The sequence below is a fragment of the Pholcus phalangioides genome, unplaced genomic scaffold (genome assembly GCF_987345545.1).
Source record: "Pholcus phalangioides strain wild (caught in Gottingen) unplaced genomic scaffold, Ppha-v1.0 ptg000012l_1, whole genome shotgun sequence".
Lineage (NCBI taxonomy): Eukaryota > Metazoa > Arthropoda > Arachnida > Araneae > Pholcidae > Pholcus > Pholcus phalangioides.
In genome coordinates this window covers 2,055,414-2,073,615 of record NW_028301605.1, presented here as the reverse complement: position 1 = coordinate 2,073,615, position 18,202 = coordinate 2,055,414, and the positions used below count along the sequence as shown (strand labels likewise).

The 18,202-nt window shown below is 37.1% G+C and overlaps 1 long non-coding RNA gene across 1 annotated transcript; it reads right to left on the bottom strand.

Moving 5' to 3' along the window:
- Window positions 1–7,751: 7,751 nt before the first annotated feature.
- LOC149079130 (uncharacterized) lies at window positions 7,752–13,103 on the bottom strand. Its single transcript, XR_016193663.1, has 3 exons — window positions 12,754–13,103; window positions 11,659–11,926; window positions 7,752–8,004 (listed from the first exon to the last, which is right to left on the bottom strand). It is a non-coding gene; the product is annotated as an uncharacterized LOC149079130 (long non-coding RNA).
- Between the last annotated feature and the right edge of the window lie 5,099 nt (window positions 13,104–18,202).

The following is an 18,202-nucleotide window of genomic DNA, read 5'->3' as shown; positions in this document are numbered from 1 at the left end:
TAGCTGGTCATTACGCCATCTACACACAGAAACGTCTTAAGAGTATCATGCTACCCCCCCCCCCCCCACGGGCCAAATAATTTTCCTGAGGCCCTACCTGGAAAACTGGAAAATTTACATGCTTACTCTCAAAAATTTAAACCAGATCTCATTTTGGTGAAGTCCCCACCCTTGTCTTGAAAGCCCCCACCCCAGGTAGGCCCATGCGTTAAGACGGCACTGTCTACACGAGATTTGAACCCCCATTCTCCCGCCCGAGATTAAAAAATTAATTCATATGCTATAAGTGGTCGTGAATATTATTGTCTGTGTTTATTAAAACAACGTGGTAGGCGTACTCTCGTGGGGGCTTTCATTCATTGGTGAGCCCGTTCGTTAAGATGGACCTGATACTGTTTGTGATCTTTAATAGACGAGTTGTGTGAGGCAGGGCCACAACTGAGAGCAGAAGGCCGATCTGGCTGCCCCCAGACGATGGACCGGGTGGGGAAGGGGGTACCAAATCCACACCTTTGTCGTTTCTTCAACATTATTCGCAGGGGCAACAAAATGCGCGCTTTCCCTGGCCCACTTCCGTGGGCACTCATCTTGAGTTTCATATAGAAATCTTAATTTTTGAATCAATTCTGGAGGTGCTACGATCAGTACCACAAATTTCTGTTGGAGCTCGAGCACCCGCATCCAGTGTCATCTTAAGGCATGGGCCCACCCGGGCACGGCCCGGGGGCCTCACGAGAAAAGAAGGCTTCACAAAAATGGGATCTGGTTGAGCTTTTCAAAAATTTGCCTGGTAGGGCCTCAGAAAAATCATTTGGCCCGGGGGCCCATGATGCTCTTAAGACGGCCCTGCCCGCATCCAGTGCAGTCTTAACGCATGGGCCGACCCAGGCACGATCAAGAGAAGGGGATGCCCACACAAAAATGAGATACAGTTGAAATTTTCGAGTAGTATGCATGTAAATTTGCCTAAGAGGGGCTTATGGGCGGGGGCTCACGGTGCTCTTGAGACGGCCCCACTTTCAGGCTGCAGCCTCCTTTCCCGGCTTCGACGCCAGTGAACTGGCTGACCAAGGTGTGGCTCTGGTATGGAGTAAGACAAAAGATTGACATTCGAAAAACTTTGAATATTAGCGGAAGCTTTACGACAGGGATTCTTAAACCATGGGTCACGACCCAAACTTCGGTCGCAAGAGGCTTCCACGATGGGTCGTATGAATTCACTTACAGCCAAAAGTTTTTGAGCCATGGGGTCACGACTCAAACTTGCTTCGCTTTTCCGAGAAGGGTCGTACAAATCCACTTACAGCTAGGTATTCTAGAGATGTGGACCGCAACCCAAACTTGATTTTCAGGGACTTCCTAGATGAGTCATAAAAATCCATTTACAATCCCGTTATAAATGCACTTTTTGCGTCACTCTGGTTTCACCAATTTCAAAAAACCATACAGATCCATGGGTCGCGAAGCCGATCTTGCTGTAAATTTTGGGTCGCGGTTGAAAAAGGTTAAGAACCCCTCTGCTTTACGATCTTCTTGACTACGACCTTTCTATGATCAGACCCTTTCAACCCTTCCCAAAGACGAGATGGACTTGAACTCGTCACATGATATAGACGTTTGAAATTTTTTCTATCCTATCCGGTTAAAACGGTCTTAACAAAAAGTATACTGTACACTAGTGGTTCTCAACCGGGGGCCATATGGCCTCAGGGGGGGCCCTAGGATATTCCAGGGGGGCCACGGATGAAAATCTGGCAAAAGGGGAGCCACGGCTACTGATACGGGGGCCACGAAGAAGTTTGTGGAATTAAATTTTTTTAGCCACTCCACTCTGACTAAAAAAAATTTAATTTCAAACAAAAAATGCATGGAATATATTTTTCGCAATTTTTCCGCTATTCAAGTAACATTAACATGAGGAAGGAAATAAAAAAAGCGTTGCATGTAATCTCGGTGGGTTTACGACTTGGGGGTGACAGTAGGCCCTGACACAAACTATAGAAGAGGTTTAAAGCAAAATGGAGTAACTGTAAAGACAGAAAGTTGTTCGTGTTCGAAAAATTTTCATTCAAAGAGGGCTGCCATAAAGAAATCAGACAAAGATTTGTTGACTATTCATTGTTGACATTCTTTTGAGTGCTGGTAGTAAATGCAATCGAAGAAGTAAATGGGTGAAAAGTGAAAGCTTTTAAAAAACCCCCATCGTTTTCATGCAATTACAGACGGATAGCCATCTAGTTTATCACAAAGCTATCTTCAACCGGCACTGAGTGGTCTGATCATTGATCATTTTTGTCGCACCACGGTCATTTTCTGCACACAAGGGCTAATTAGACCGGGATCTACAATTTATGGCCGATTCCGAACGGCAGGCTTGTTTCTTATACTCATCGAGAGGTTGGTGCGCTAACCCCTCGATGGGGGACTCAGCAATTTTGTGCTGCGGTCAAGTCGTCATTTTTTGTTGTACCCCTATGTCAGGAAAGTTTTCTGACAAGGACGAACCGGGTATCGAACTCGCGGCACCTCTAAACCTGAGTGGTCTGATGGGGAATATATTTATAAAAATTGAATAAAGAACGATTGCTCTGGGGTATTTTTTTAATGAATTTTTGGGGAGGGGTGGCCAACACCCATTGCCTCCACTGAAAAAAAATAAAGTCGAATTCAGTTATAACGAACTCCAAGAGACCAAATCATACATGAGGAAAAATACCCACGAAATTACAATTTTTTAAAACTACATAGCTGTATAACTTAAGAAACTGTAACTGCATAAATTTGCTGTTGTTTCAAAATCGCAAGTGTTCATGTGCCATTCATTTCAATTTAACAGGAAAAACGTGATTTTAAACATATTTAAGACTATCTTAACGTCATTTGATTTGCTGATTGGTTTCTATATGCAATCCAAGCAGATAATGTATTGGGACTTAGTAGGACTAAGATTGACACCACATCTTTAAAGTTTTTTTTAATCTATACTGTAATGCTTCCTATTAACTGCCCTACTACGTAAGCCTGCTGCTGGCCTGCAACATCCCAAATTATTTCAATGCAACTTTCCTGTACTGCAAGAACAATGTTGTGGACATTAGAAAAGAAAATTCTAAAATGGCGTATGACCACATTTAAAGCAATTTAAATCCGTTTATTTGACAGTCAGGGCATCTGCTGATTTTTCAGAAACGTGTGATAAATTCTCACGTAAGTCTTCACTTTGAAATGTCCACAACCGACCGGCTCAATGCGTATCTTTGTATAACTCAACCTAAAATTTGTGGTTTTTAGTGTTGATAACACGCATGCAAAACCAATTTGGCGACGCATTTTCCACAATCTACAAAAACCTCGTTTTATTTGATAGTTGGAAATGATGTCTAAATGCCAAAGATTTGGAGTTCGAGTCAAAATGAAAATGTCAAATAACTGAAATTGTGCTTCGTATAAATGAAATATTTTAATATTGAAAGAGCTATATAAAGAGGTTAATCGTGACCGTAGTCAAACGTGTCATAAATGTGAAATTTTGTCATAAAACTGAAAGTGAGGCCCGAATCCCCTTGCGCACAAGTGGAATTTCAAGGCATTTACGCACAACCGAGCCCCCTTGGCCATTTTTCTTTTTTTCTCCCCACCCTTTCTTTCTTTTGTTTCCTTCTTAAATTTATAAAAGTAAAATGACATAATCATTATAAAAAGGGCTGCTTTCACATCAAAAATTGCAAAAATATCAGATTTTTTTGGTGGGAATACAGTCAACCCCGTTATAATGAACTCCAAGAGACCGGAATAATAAAGAAATTTCGTTAAATTTCAGATTTTTATATTGTTCCTATGTAAACTTATCCGGGGGGGATTGGAAAAGTTTTCGTTAAAACGCTATTTTTTCCGTTCTAAATGCAATATTCACCGAGATATGCAAATTCGAAAAATTGAGGAAATTTGGGGGAAAAAAAAACAGCATTAAATGCGGGTAAAATGGTTTCCTCGCATTTAATGATGTTTTTTTCTAACCTTCTTCGAATATCTCAGTGAATATTGCACTTAGAAACGATGAATGTTTTTGTTGGAGACCGGGAAACAACTTTCACATTGTGTTTTGAGGCACAGGGTGTCCACATAAAAACTTAACATTTTTATTTTAATAACTGTATAACCCCTGGCAACATGAATCAAATATCTGAGTACTACACATTATTAGGGTACTTTTTCCAATTGGAAGTATGCCTCTAAGACCAATGGTTCACCAGTAAAATGCCATATGCCCCGTTACCTATGCGCCTTGTATATTAAATATAGTAAAGACTATTATGTGAAATATTGTGTTGTGTTTAAGCCAACTTGCTGGTTGCTTCGTTCGCCCTCGAGAGAGCGGCCACATTATGAACCAAAAAGCCACTTGAAGGTAGCTTGTCATCCAACGAAATATCAGATTTTCACCGTATCGAAATTAAAGTCAACAAACTGACTGATAAGAGGGGGTTTCGGATTTGCTGACTTTTGATGACGGGGGGGGGGGGGGGTTGAAGGTGGCTTACGTCATCAACCACCCCTTTTTGAAGATATGAAATATTCTAAGCTGCTGACGGGGGGGGGGGGTAAAAAAAAATGGCTGAAAATCTGCTTACGTAATATTTGAATGGCCCCTTATTTATATTTTCCGATGGATTTGAAATCCTGATAATGAATCATTATTATGTTCACATGAACAGTTTTGTCACTGCGTTACGCAATGGCAAAATCCGTATATACCGGGTGACTCGAAATGTTACGTCGTCCGCCAAAGCAGTTTTTTTTTTTTTGCCTTGTAGCATTTGCAGCGAATTCACAATGGCACTAACAATTTTAAGGGAATTAAAATTAATTTAATACTCTAGAATACTTTAAGAAATTTATTTTTAAAAATATTGTTGGTGCTGCTACCTACTTTCAAAATCAGAAGTGCCTTATGTGGTGATGACGAGAAGCTCAGGTATAAAAAACTAAATTCTTCATTCCGCTATGCTCCTTATAAACACGAGCCGTTAAAACCCAAAACGGCTCAGTGATATGATTGGCTGATGAAGGAGTGACGTCAGTATAAACGTACTAACGTGGTTTCATTAGTTTATCATATTTGGCAAGAAATTATACTTTTCCATCTTAGAAACAAGTCGCCAAGATGACCTTATGTTGCTATCTTTCACAACAGAACTGTATCTGGAAATCTTATGACCATGTAATCTGTATTTTACGGGACAAAGTTACATAGAACTCAGAAGATTGCAAAATTTCCCCCGTTATCACGTCATTTCTAGTAAAAATACTCATTTTGTGGATTTTCGTCTTCGAGAGAAAAAAGTTTTTTTCAAACCGTGAATTTTTAAATTCTAATGAAAATTTCCCATCCATGAAATTTCTCGTTTCGAGATATTGGTTGCATTGAATACTACTGTGCTGTTGTTTCATACCATGCTCAAACCATGGCCAACTGTGGTCCTCGGACTTATCTGATGTCTCCTGCGACCTCAAACTTAATTTTGTAAAAATTTTCAGATCACTTGAGTGACCGCCGCACAGTTCCAGAGCACACTTAAACGGTCCGTGGCACATTTACAGAGAACTTGAATGGCTCTTGGAACAGTTTAACATCACTCAAGTGACCCGCAACATATACACAGATTACTTACCTGCGGCATGGTCTAGAACACTTGAGCGAACCCGACACATTTCCAGATCATTTTAGTGATTCGCGGCACATTTTAGATCACTTAAGGGGCCTTTGGAACAGTTCACATCGCTCAAGTGGCCCGCGATACATTTACAAATCAGTCAAGTGACCCACGACATATTTACAGATCACTTAAGTGATGCGCGGCACAGTTCCAGAGCACGTAAGCGGCCTGCGGTGCAGTTCCACATATCACTCGTTACCCGTGGTCCAGCCCCAGATCACTCAAGTGGTCCACGGCACATCTCCACATGAACTAAGTGGCCCGTGACACATTTTCAAATCAACGAGGAAGTGGCCCGCGCTCTCCTAAAGATTGAGTATCCTTGCATTAAAGTAATGTTGAAGCGAAGGATCAATGGCAAGATTCCGGTTGGTCCGTGTAATCACACGGACTAAACTTTTTTCACTTCCGAGCTTATAAGCGAAAAAAGTTTCGTCATGATTCTTATCAGTATAGTGTTTTAACAATAAGAGAGCCACTAGATCAAATGGACCCCAGGACCAGGGCAGCAAACAGATTTGGTGCCCCGGACCAGAGGGGCGCAAATATAATCTATTAACCCCACCTTCAATATTAGAAGGACGAGGCACCAAAATGCGTGCTTGCATCGGCTAACTAAGCATCTATATAGTTGCGGCCCCGTCCAGAAATTTATTTTTGAGGGGAGGGGACAGAGTAATAGAGAGCAAACGAATATACCATGTTATAACATATATCTCTGTCATTTTCTTAGGTTTTGAGGGGATGGACCCCCCTCCCGGCACTGATGGACAATTGAAGGCTTTTACCGATTCTCAAAATTTTTTCAAAAATACAATTTTATAACTACTTGTCATAAATTTTCAATTGCGTATTTCTGTCATTCATTCTAAATTTTCAACAATGGGGTTATAATTAACTCTCACATTAGATTTTAATAATGTATCTCTTACAATTCTAAGTTTTCATAATTTTTTATTTATTATATGTTCATATTTTTAATTAGTTTTCATCATTATATATATACTGAGTATGCTGTACTAATGTGCAACATATTGAAAAAAGAAGTGCAGAACCGCTGACGTACGCAAGATGGGGTTCAAAACCCCCAAGCAGAAGCCTACGCAAGGGGGGGGGGGGTTGCTCAGGGAACCTATATGCCCTCCCCAAGCTATCAGTGGTTTTTTTTTTTTGCGGTGAAAAACAATGAGCACCTCTCCTTAAGAAAATCCTGCGTACGCTACTGAGCAGAGACCAACGGGGAGATCAGTAATTTGGCAGATTTTTTTGATTGCTGGAAAACAGACGTTGACACAAAATGAAATGTTGTTCGAACAACAAACTATCAAATTAAATTCTTCGGTGCCAGTCTTTCTATGCTTTGGTTTTACACTTGAAGTATTGTAAATATTGCACAAATGAATTGAGCCATTCAAAATTTCGTTTGTTTGTATGCGCTCACACTATCAGGTTTCACCCAAGTTTTGTGCTTTAATCACTAGAGGAATGATGGCTTGGATGGGAAAGCAAGCAACCTATTGTTTTTACATTGCTTTGCACTAAATATTATGGGAAAAGAGTTAGTGGCCCCCTGCTGTAAAGACAGTGCAAGAAATATTGTGTCACTGGCGTTTTTCTTGAGCTAATTGACTTGGATCCCAGAAAGCACAAATGTGGTAAACTTTTTCTCACTGTAGAGTTTTTTTTTTTTAACTTAGTGAGTTCAGCCCTGACTTCAAGGATTGTAGGTGTGTTATCATTGAATTCAAGGTCTGAAAGGGTAATAACATTTTTTTTGTATAGGCTACCATTATTGCCAAAAAAGCAATACCCAAATACCTTTATATTTTCAAAATTCAATGTTATTCAAAATATCTTTCCACTTCTCGAATATCAAAATTCATAAGCTAGTGAATATAAATTAATACAGTAACAAAGGATAGGAATCAGACTTGTTTAGAAAAAGTTCAAAAGCACCTTCGCTCCAAATCCTAGCAAGTCTTGAGAGTTCAATGGAAATTTCACATCATTTTTATAAATAAATCACAAAATAAATTGAAATTGAAGTATTTATTGATGAAAAAATATCAACTAATGTTCATTTACAATACGTATGATTGCAACCACTATGCACATGCAAAGGACTTTCTAAACTTTTGATCATTTCTACTTTCTTAGCATAAAAGTGTCAAACTCCTTTTGAATGTTGTCTTTTTGGTGATTAAATGTTTCCTTTCCAGAACTGAAACTAATGAATCTCTGATATCATCTAGTGTTTTGTGGAGAAAGACCCCAGCTTTCATTTTATCTGAAAAAAGAATGAAAACAATTGTAAAATACTAGCCAAGCAGTTATGATGAAAAAACATTCATTTAGCAATAATTAATAATACAAATACAAACTGAAAGACCACAACAGGGAAATTTCCTAAGCGAGGACTGATGCTGGGAATAGGTTTTTAACCCAAGCAAGGACAGTGAGCAAACAGATGGTGTTCCGAAAGAGATGGGATAGTTTTAAAAAGATGGCAGAACAGATGAAACCTCATTTTCACCTAAGCATCATGCATGGAACAAATAACGTGCTATAATATACTTGAGCAGAATTGACTTCTGGGGGGGGGGAGAAAGGAATTTCCTACAGAAAAACTTTAAGAGTTACCAACCTTTAAAAAAATTATTTAAATTAATTGAAAATGATTACAATAGCACGTAAAAGGTGTTTTCTTTTGTAATATTTTTTTCGTAAAATATTTGAAATCATTATTATAATATATTTAAAATTTTGCTGACAAGGGAGGTGGACGATATCGGAGGAGGCCAAAATTCTTCTTACACAATACAGTAGACGCGGTTTATTGAAATCATGCATAATGCTATCATTTCGATATTGCTATCAATCACTAATATAAAATATAGAATGGACCAATATTGTAACATAGGCAAAAGTTCATTGATAGTTATCAGGACTTACGGCTTTTGTTATTTTTTTTTTCCATTTAGAAGCTGAGGTTTAACCATACTTTTGTAGGAGATTAAAAAATGTAACACCCCCCACCCCCATTGACAAACATTTCTGTATTCTGGATGATGATTTTTGCTTGCACATGACATCAATAGGCTATCTGAATATTATTAGCTGCTATAATCCACGGACGTGTGAAGCTGCTTTTGTAATGAACTTCCGGCAATGCAGGCACACAAAAGGTAAGATCATAAAACTTCAAATTCTCAGTCAATTATCCAAATCCAGTTTTTGCTTGAAAGACTGTCTCGAGGGATCTATGGAACACATACAGTACATAAATTAAACACATGACTGAATTAAAAAAAAAAGATTTTAGCTTAAAGGGGAAAAACCCAGCATGATTTTTCCTCAAAACAGTCCTAAATAATGTTTTTAGACTTTTCAGAGACTTAATGACTCCTCCTGATGTTGAAAGGCACACTGCAATAAAATCAGAAAATTCTGTGCCACCCTTAGGCTCCATTTTAACAATCACATGAATTTCAGGCGACCATTTTACCTATTTTATAATCACCACGTCGACTGAGATTTGTCAAGCCCTGAGCTATATGTAAAATGGAGTTGCCCTGTTTTCATGTATCCTGTTTGACCAAGTAGGACTCAAGATCATCATTTGGCTTCTGGGTTTCTTTCGGCTGTAATTATCAATTGGTTATTGTTATCAGAAACTATAAGTGTCCTCATTTTGGAAGAAAAAATATTGGTTTGTTTTTTTCTTCATTTTTTATGAAAACCCCATTTTTTGTGATTCCAAACCAGGCCTTTGACGCTTAGAACCGAAGCTATGCCCACTTTAGAGTTGCATTTTTACCAGGATTAGCAAGTTTTTGACGGTTTAAACACATTCACATCAAAAACCTCAAATATTGCTTTTCAATATAAAAATTCTCATTGGAAATGCACATGTTAATTACATGTAATGTTCAAAGTGACTGTTATACAAAGAATAAATACTTAATATGATTGTAAAATAACTTTTTACTCTAAAGAATTATTTTGGACAATATATGTTTTCTTTCTTGCAAATACACTTTTAATAAATATACACTTTTTAATAAAGCATAGCATAAATGCTGAACAAAAAACTACGGAATGATTTAATATTCTTCAATCCAAGATGATCTTCTTGATCCTCCAAAATTTCTTTAACTGCTTATATATGTGTATTGATATAAATCATCTGCTGTACTCTTTTCATAACAGAGAGGTATTTAAAAAAGTTCTTTTACATCATATATGTAATGTTGTTTTCTGTTATTAAATTATCTAAATAATCACTGATACTCAAAGCGAAACCCTTATTGTGCATAACATTAGAATATATCTAGCAATCAAAATAATAAATTGTAGGACTAAAATTTTCTCTGATTTGGCAGTGCTTGCTTGTATATGATGCTTAAGAAACTCTTGTAGCTTAGTGCATGAGTAAGGATAAGTTTTTTTTTACTATGATATGGTATATTTACTAGCATTTATAATGCAATGGTTTTTTTGACTGAAGCTGTATCTAAATATGCAATGGGTATCATGTCCTGCCAGTTCTTTGATTAAAAATACTTGTTAAAACTCTGGATTTATATGAAATTTTTAGGTGAGAATAAATGAGCACAATTAGTGTATTAACAGATGCTATACGAGAATTTTTATATGGAATAAAATTTTGTGGGTAGATCAGAAAATTTAAAATATCAAAATAGATATTTTGTGCTCAGTAATTATAATTCAAAATATAAAAACATGTTAATCTACATAAAAGTGTTTTGTTATTCAACCTATCTATCAGGTTAACAAAAACTATTTGACATCAGTAAGTTTTTCACTGTTTTAATACCGAGCTAATTTCTGAGGTAAGAAACCTATCCCTGATCTCCTATCACACATATTTTGAATAAACAGCTCCACTTTGCTAAGTAAATTGAACACAGGTAATCAGTAGTATAGATAAAATGAAACATATGAAAGTGTTTTTCATAATGTTATATACTTATTGTGTTCAAAACATTATCCAAAAGCATTCATTTATGATTTTGACGGTTCAAATCAGTTTTTGACACTTATGCCAAAAACCCAACCCTGGTTCTTACATCAAGTAATCTGTGAATGAAAATTTTAATGGCGTTTTATGAAGAATGTTATTTCTGACATTTTACTTTGGTTTAAAACACAATTTCTAAAAATCTATTGACTGTATCATTGCAAAATTTTATTATATTTTGCCATTTATTGTTAAGTGTCATAAACCAAAACCTAAGGTGTATAAAAATCTAAGTATTTGTCTAATTGCAGTGTTTTACATACACGGTATGTTAAGTGAGATTTCAAAAAATTCCCATGTACATCAATTGAGTGAAATGATACTTTTGCCAAAATTTGGGATTCAAATCGGAGTGAAAACATAGTGTAGTTGAAGTTATATGATGCATAAATGAAATATAACTTTTTTAAAAAAAGTATAGAGAATAATTGAGGCTAAACCTAAACGTAATATAAATGAGAAAGTATTATAAATTAGTTATATAAACAGGGTTCCACTGTAAATAAGTGATTTCCCAAATTGTCTGGAAATACAATATCCTGTTCCCGGAGGCTCAAAAATGTCAGGAATTTAGAAACCCTAATGTCAGCCTCTCTCGCAAGAGTTTTCTTTAGGGGCAGCACACAAGGCTTTGCGCCCAGGCCGCAGTTAAGCTCGAGCTGCCCCTGGTGGAGGGGGCCCATGGTACTATTTCTAATATAACATTGATTTTTAAATTGTTTCTGTATTTTTCATGGCTATAACATTTTTGAAAAAAAAAGAAGGCACAATTGAATATAGAAAAATGTAGGTTAGCGTGCTAATGACTTCATTGCTACCAACATGTCATTAAATATTAGGTATAAGCTCAATAACTAGAAAAGATACATTAAGGAAGGGGGAAGAATCACAATTTCTTACCTCTCTGCTTTGGTAAGAGCCAAAGGTTTGCCCAAAGTGACTTTGCCAGTGCTGTACTTTGATTCCTGAACTTTCAAATAATATTATTTCAGCAGGACACTAGACATTCATCTTTCCGCTACCCTGACTTTTGCAACCTCTATGGCTAGTGCATCTTCTGGTGAAATTTCCTGACCTATGACAGACAAAGGTCTCCCACGTTCATTTTGTATCATTCTGATGCTGCTTTTGATAGAAATATTTTGACTGCCCTTCCAAAGATCAAGATCTACAAAAAAAGAAAATCACGTATTTCAAAAACACAACTCGGACCAGAACTGGGGGGGGGGGGCAACAAAATTCAGAAGGGCCGCTAATTTTACATGGGAAAAAAACACAGTTACAAAATCATTAATAAAATTCTAGTGGTGGGAGCAGCAAAATCACACTTGGCCCCACAAAAATCACAGTAAACCCTTACAGCCGCAATCTTGAGATATCTCGTTAAACTTGATCTACTTTATTTTGGTCACCCCGAAATATCTCGGGTTCTTTTAGCACACTTTTATAAACATAAGTGGCAATTGCGATGCACATCAGGAAAACTTTAAAAACTGCTTAAAGGGTTCAGGTTCTGGCATAATTTCCCTTTTCAGTTGTTGTTAATTTTAAAGTTGTTGCCACCGGCGATTTCATGGTGGGGTGAACAAAAAAAAAAATGTTTTAGCTTTGTGTTTGCTTTCCACACAGCAAACATTTAATTTAAGAAACGTGTCAGATACTAAAGATATTTGTTTACGTAGATTAAATGAATTAATGGAAATACAGTGAACAAACGTTATAACGACCACGTTCTTATCACTACCCAATTCTTCAACGTTACCCCCCCCCCCCCCAGCGCTGCGTACGCCTCTGGGGCCCGTGATGCTCTTAGAACGCCCCTGCCCAGTAATTTTATTTTTGTTTCTGTGCATATATCTGCATTAATGTCGCCCCCTCCCCTCCCGATAAAACAATTTTCTCAATTTAAGGTATGGAAATGCCGGTTTTACACAATTCGTTAAATCGAGGTTCGACACTTTATTACGAATAATTTTAACAAACGAATCAACTCACCCAGGATCGATGAGAATACATGCTCCTCGCATTCAATTTCATGTCAATAGCTTTCAATCAGATGAAGAATGTTGAGCCAGGGGCGTAGCCAGAAATTTCGTTCGGAGGGGGGGGGGGGAAACCAAAGTGACAGAACAATGGATTTGGCCATCTTTTCCCATTTTTTCGGTCATTTTCTCACATTTCGGGGGAGGGGAAAAATGGCGGTACGATCAGCGAAGAAGGAAAGCATAAACAAAATGAAATTTCGACGCCAACCCATGTACTGCCACTTTCTTCACCAAATCCCTCGCAGCCGGTAACCCATTCATTTTTGTTACATCATCGGCAGCCAATCATATCACGGAGCCGTTTTGGGTTTTAACGGCTCATCTTATAAACAAAGCTTATAAACTGACCTGAAAGATCGAAATTCCAGTTCAGTAATTTTTTCAAGACCCAAGGAGACATCCAAAACATAGGACCTCCACGTTCGACGACAGGTAAGATCGTAAAAAGTGAATTTTTTCACACTGCACTTTATAGTAATGTGCTGCCATCTAATGTCAAATTCAAAAGTGACTCATGTGGTGATGATGAAGTTCAAAGTGAAAAAAAAACTATATTCTTTATTCCGCTGAGCTCCTTATAAACAAAGCTCGTGAACTGAACTGGAAATTTAAACTATAAGTTCGGTTATTTTATTTGAGCATAAGGAGACGTCCAAAACAAAGAGCCTCTTAATGAGCAGACGACAGAGAAGAAGTCGGTTCCCTACAAGCTAATGCTCACAAACAGAACTGGAAGTTTGAACTACCAGTTCAGTAATTCTTTCAGGACACAAGGAGACGTCCAAAACAAGTAACCTGGAGAGAAGCAGACGACAGAGATTATATTACTGGCGGGAGCATCCACCGCGTAACACCATTGACTGCAGCGACATCAAATGCAAGGAAATTACGGGACTCGGTGAAAACAAACTTCCCGCCTGGCAATTTTTCCATAGAAATGTACAGTTCGGTCTCTAAATATTGGGTTTTAAAGATTTAAAAAATGGATAGAGAGAAGAACTCATCTAAAGAGAGAGGTTAAATTATTTTTATTTAATTCCGGAATCATTTCTTTCATCATTTCTTGAATTTTCCTTCATTATTTTTTGAATATTCTTTCATTAATTCTGGAATTATTTCCTTTATTAACTATTTTATTTCTTTCATTACTTCTGAAATAATTGCTTTCATCAATTCTGGATTTGTTTATTTCATTAATGCTGAAATTATTTCTTTTATTAATGCTGGAATTATTTCTGTCATTGATTCTCAAATTATATCTCATAAATTCATTAATTCTGGAATTATCTCTTTCATTAATTTTGGAATTATCTTTCATTAATTTTGGAATTATCTTTCATTAATTTTGGAATTATCTTTCATTAATTTTATTATTATCTCTTTCATTAATTCTTTCACTAATTTTGGAATTATCTTTCATTAATTTTATTATTATCTCTTTCATTAATTCTTTCACTAATTTTGGAATTATCTTTCACTAATTTTATTATTATCTCTTTCATTAATTCTTTCACTAATTTTGGAATTATCTTTCATTAATTTTGTTATCTCTTTCATTAATTTTATTATCTCTTTCATTAATTTTATTATCTCTTTCATTAATTCTTTCACTAATTTTGGAATTATCTTTCATTAATTTTATTATCTCTTTCATTAATTCTTTCACTAATTTTGGAATTATCTTTCATTAATTTTATTATTATCTCTTTCATTAATTCTTTCACTAATTTTGGAATTATCTTTCGTTAATTTTGGAATTATCTTTCATTAATTTTATTATTATCTCTTTCATTAATTCTTTCACTAATTTTGGAATTATCACTTTTATCAATGCTGCAATTATCTCTTACATTAATTATAGAATATATTCTTCCATTAATGCTGAAATTATAACTTTCATTAATTTTGGAATTATCTCGTCCATGCTGTGAAATTATTCTTTTATTTATTGTTTTAAATTCTTATTTATGCCATAAGAAAATAACGGGGGGGGGGGGTCGTGTTTGTTTCCACACGAGTCACGTGATGTTCCGACGAAAGATATTGGGGGACACAGTTCTCAGCACTGCCAAGGCGGAGACCACCTACTCTCTCCAAAGGCTTGATTTATATACTGTTGGTGCTGCCATTTAATCTCGAAATTTCAGGCAACTCATGAGATGATGAAAGAGGGATAGGAAGAGTTCTTTGTCATTTTTTGGCATGAAACTCTTTTATGAGACGAAAATTTCGGCAACAAAATTCGTGCATTTGCAAGAATCGATTTTATGTAGAAAAAATAATTATTTCTTTCCACAAAAACATTCGGACAATATGGATGATCAAACAAATAAGTGAAAATACGGATTATGTGGTCTTCAGATAGGGTTACCAGATTCAAAACTGAAAAAGAAGGATGCCTGGTGCGAACCTTAGGCAGTGTCGTCTTAACGCATGCTTCCCCACCCCGGGCCGTGCCCGAAGAGCCTCAAGAGAAGAGGTGCCTCAGAAAAACGAGACGTAGTTGAATTTTTCAGGTAGGGCCTCCGAAAAATCCCTTATCTCGGGGCCTATGATGCTATTACGACGATCCTGCCTGTCAGCCCCACTTTTGTGGGGGTCATGGAATTTCAGTACTTGATTCTTTTACTTCTATTAATTTACATTAATTAAACAAAAACATCAATAAAAAATTCGAAAAATGATCAAAGTTATCGAATCGCAACGTATATTTGATAAAGGGATGATGAAGCGCTTTGAAAGTATGAAAAAAATTTATGTCTGTTCAATATGGTTCGAGCCACGATGAAGTGTCACCAGGTGGACCACGCGCCAATTATTATTAATAATGTATGAATTTTGTAAAATTAATTTAAATGTCATTCCCTCTCAATGGATCGTGTTTGATTACGATCCAGACTATCAACACGTTCCTGAAATAATGAAAAAAAAATGAGTGTGATAGAATTCGTTCTTTTCGTGAAAACAAAATTTCAAGATTTATGTTCGTAACTCGAAAAGTTTGTAAGTCGGGGAGCAACTACATAAAAAAAATTTAGAGAGGGCCGCAATTTTTTTTTTTTTTTTTTTTTTTTTGCATTGGGCCGTGAAATTCTCCTCAGCGTGGACTGGTCTCCGATTTTTGAATTTTAATATCTCAGGGAATAATGGAGTTAAAAACATGTGATTTGTTTGTTGGACTCAGAAGAGAAAGAGCAACAACTGTCTAATTGGAAGTTAGAGGACGGAAGGAGGGGAAGGATCGTATAAAAATTTCATTTTTTATTTTGTGTACACTGTATTTTCATCCTCAAAACTCGTACAGGGTAATTTCTGGTCACATTTTTAGAATTTTTAAAATTAGAGCCATAGCACTACGACGAACGGTTGATGAGATAAAGACTGTAACAACACTCCAAGGAGAAACCTTTGAATCTTAGAATGGCCATAATATTACCAATAGGCAGGGCCGCAAGTAGTTGGGGGGAGCAGGCGAATCTGGTGCCCCCGGCGTATTAAAAAGGGGGCGCAGATTTAACCATTTAACCTATCCTTCAGCATTACGGGGGGGGGGGTGCCTAAATGAGTGGTTGCCCCGGCTAACTAAGTATCCAGTTGTGGCCCTGCGAGTAAGTATATTATTTCTGATGATTCACCGTTGTGCAAATAGGTAGGTAGGAATTTTTAGCTAGGTAGTAGTGCCTCTCTCAGAAAAATCGCTTTGTATGTGGGCGTGTGATAATGTTAAGAGACAGCCCTGGGCGTACTTTATGAAAATTGTGAAAAGCTAATCAAAAAACTCAGCAAAATAATGTGGTCTAGTTTGCAATATTATTAGTTTCTCATCTTTTGTGCCATCCTCGTGATAATGATCTTCAACTATTGCAATCAAGTGTTCTTAAAATTTCAAGCCACGTTTTCCTAGGAATAGGTTTGTTGCGCAGCGTGAACCGAATTAGACTATTTCGCGCCGACAGAAACGTGTTACATAATCACGCCACGCGTTTGTGTTTTCCTAGCGAGACGCATCAGATCAGGGCAGCTATATAAAGTATATGGCTTTGGCATCAGCTACTCTGTAGTCTGCATGCTCCGGTTTGAAGGGAAGGGAAAGAAAACACAGAAGAGTGAAGAGAGTATCGGCAAAACCGCGGCGCACGACGCATTTGACTCCTCCAGAAGCAGTCGGCCAATCACGCCGGACGTAAAGCGCTGTCGTCAGGCGTATTGCGCTCTGTAGGAAAACAGTCATGCTGCTTTTCTTACTGGTGAGTGGACGGCGTGTCGCGCTGGGTGAATCACTTTGCGCGTGGCACAGGAAACCTGCTCCTAGGAAAACTCGGCTTTAGAATCTATCGGATGATCGATGTTGCAAAAAAAAATCGTGCGTTAAAAAAAATACCATATGATATCTTTTTGGTGGTGCCCCTTTAGTACTGATGCCCTAAGCACGTGCTTATTTTGCTTAATGGTTAATCCGGCCCTGTGACTGCGCACATGATTTTTCTGGAATGAATGTTTCAAACAAATATTTAAATATTTTTCACACGTATTTTAGTTCATTTTTTTTAAGTTTATAGTAGGGCTGCAACATGAACCTATATCCTTGATACATGTATTATTGTTGAAAACGATGTGAAACGTTGAACTTTTCAATTGTGATTAATTTGTGTGGCTACTCCCTCATTACTACTTTTATCCGCACGAAGAGAATAAAATTAATAAAACTGCTTGTTACCACTTTTTGCGATTTTTATGACTACAAGAACGCGTATTTTGGAAGCTACAACTGACATTTTCTCAACGAAACCATAATCATTTACTCAAAAATAAACTAATTTGAAATAATACAAATTTCATCCATGATGAAATTTCCTACATGTGTAAGCGTAAGAGGGTTCTCATACTAGGGGATTTCAATTACTCAGGTATTGATTGGGTGAACCTTTCATCTAGAGATCAGTATGAAAGAGACTTTCTTAAGTTGGTGTTCGAAAATGTTTCGTATCAGCATGTATCAGAAGCCACTAGGGCTACTGCTATTTTGGATTTAGTTCTTACTAGTTCTGAGGATCTTGTTGAACATGTTTCGGTAGGGATAGAGTTTTCTTCCAGTAATCATCGTATCGTCAGATTTCACTGTAACTTTTCCTCGGGTAAGGGCGATAACAAAAGACTGGTTCCTTGTTTTCGAAGAACTAATTTTGATGTTTTGAGAGGAAGGTTAGCGGAAGTTTTCAAAGACCGGTTGGAATCTGCAGGGGTGGTAAGTCAATGGGAAGAATTTAGTACGAAGCTGTCCTCTGTTGTGCACGACGTCATAGCCTTTGTTCGAAAAAAGCGTATTTGTACATCGCACCCCTCTATGGTTCACGGATAGCGAGCGTAACCTTTATCTTGAAAATAAAAGAGCATTCAGA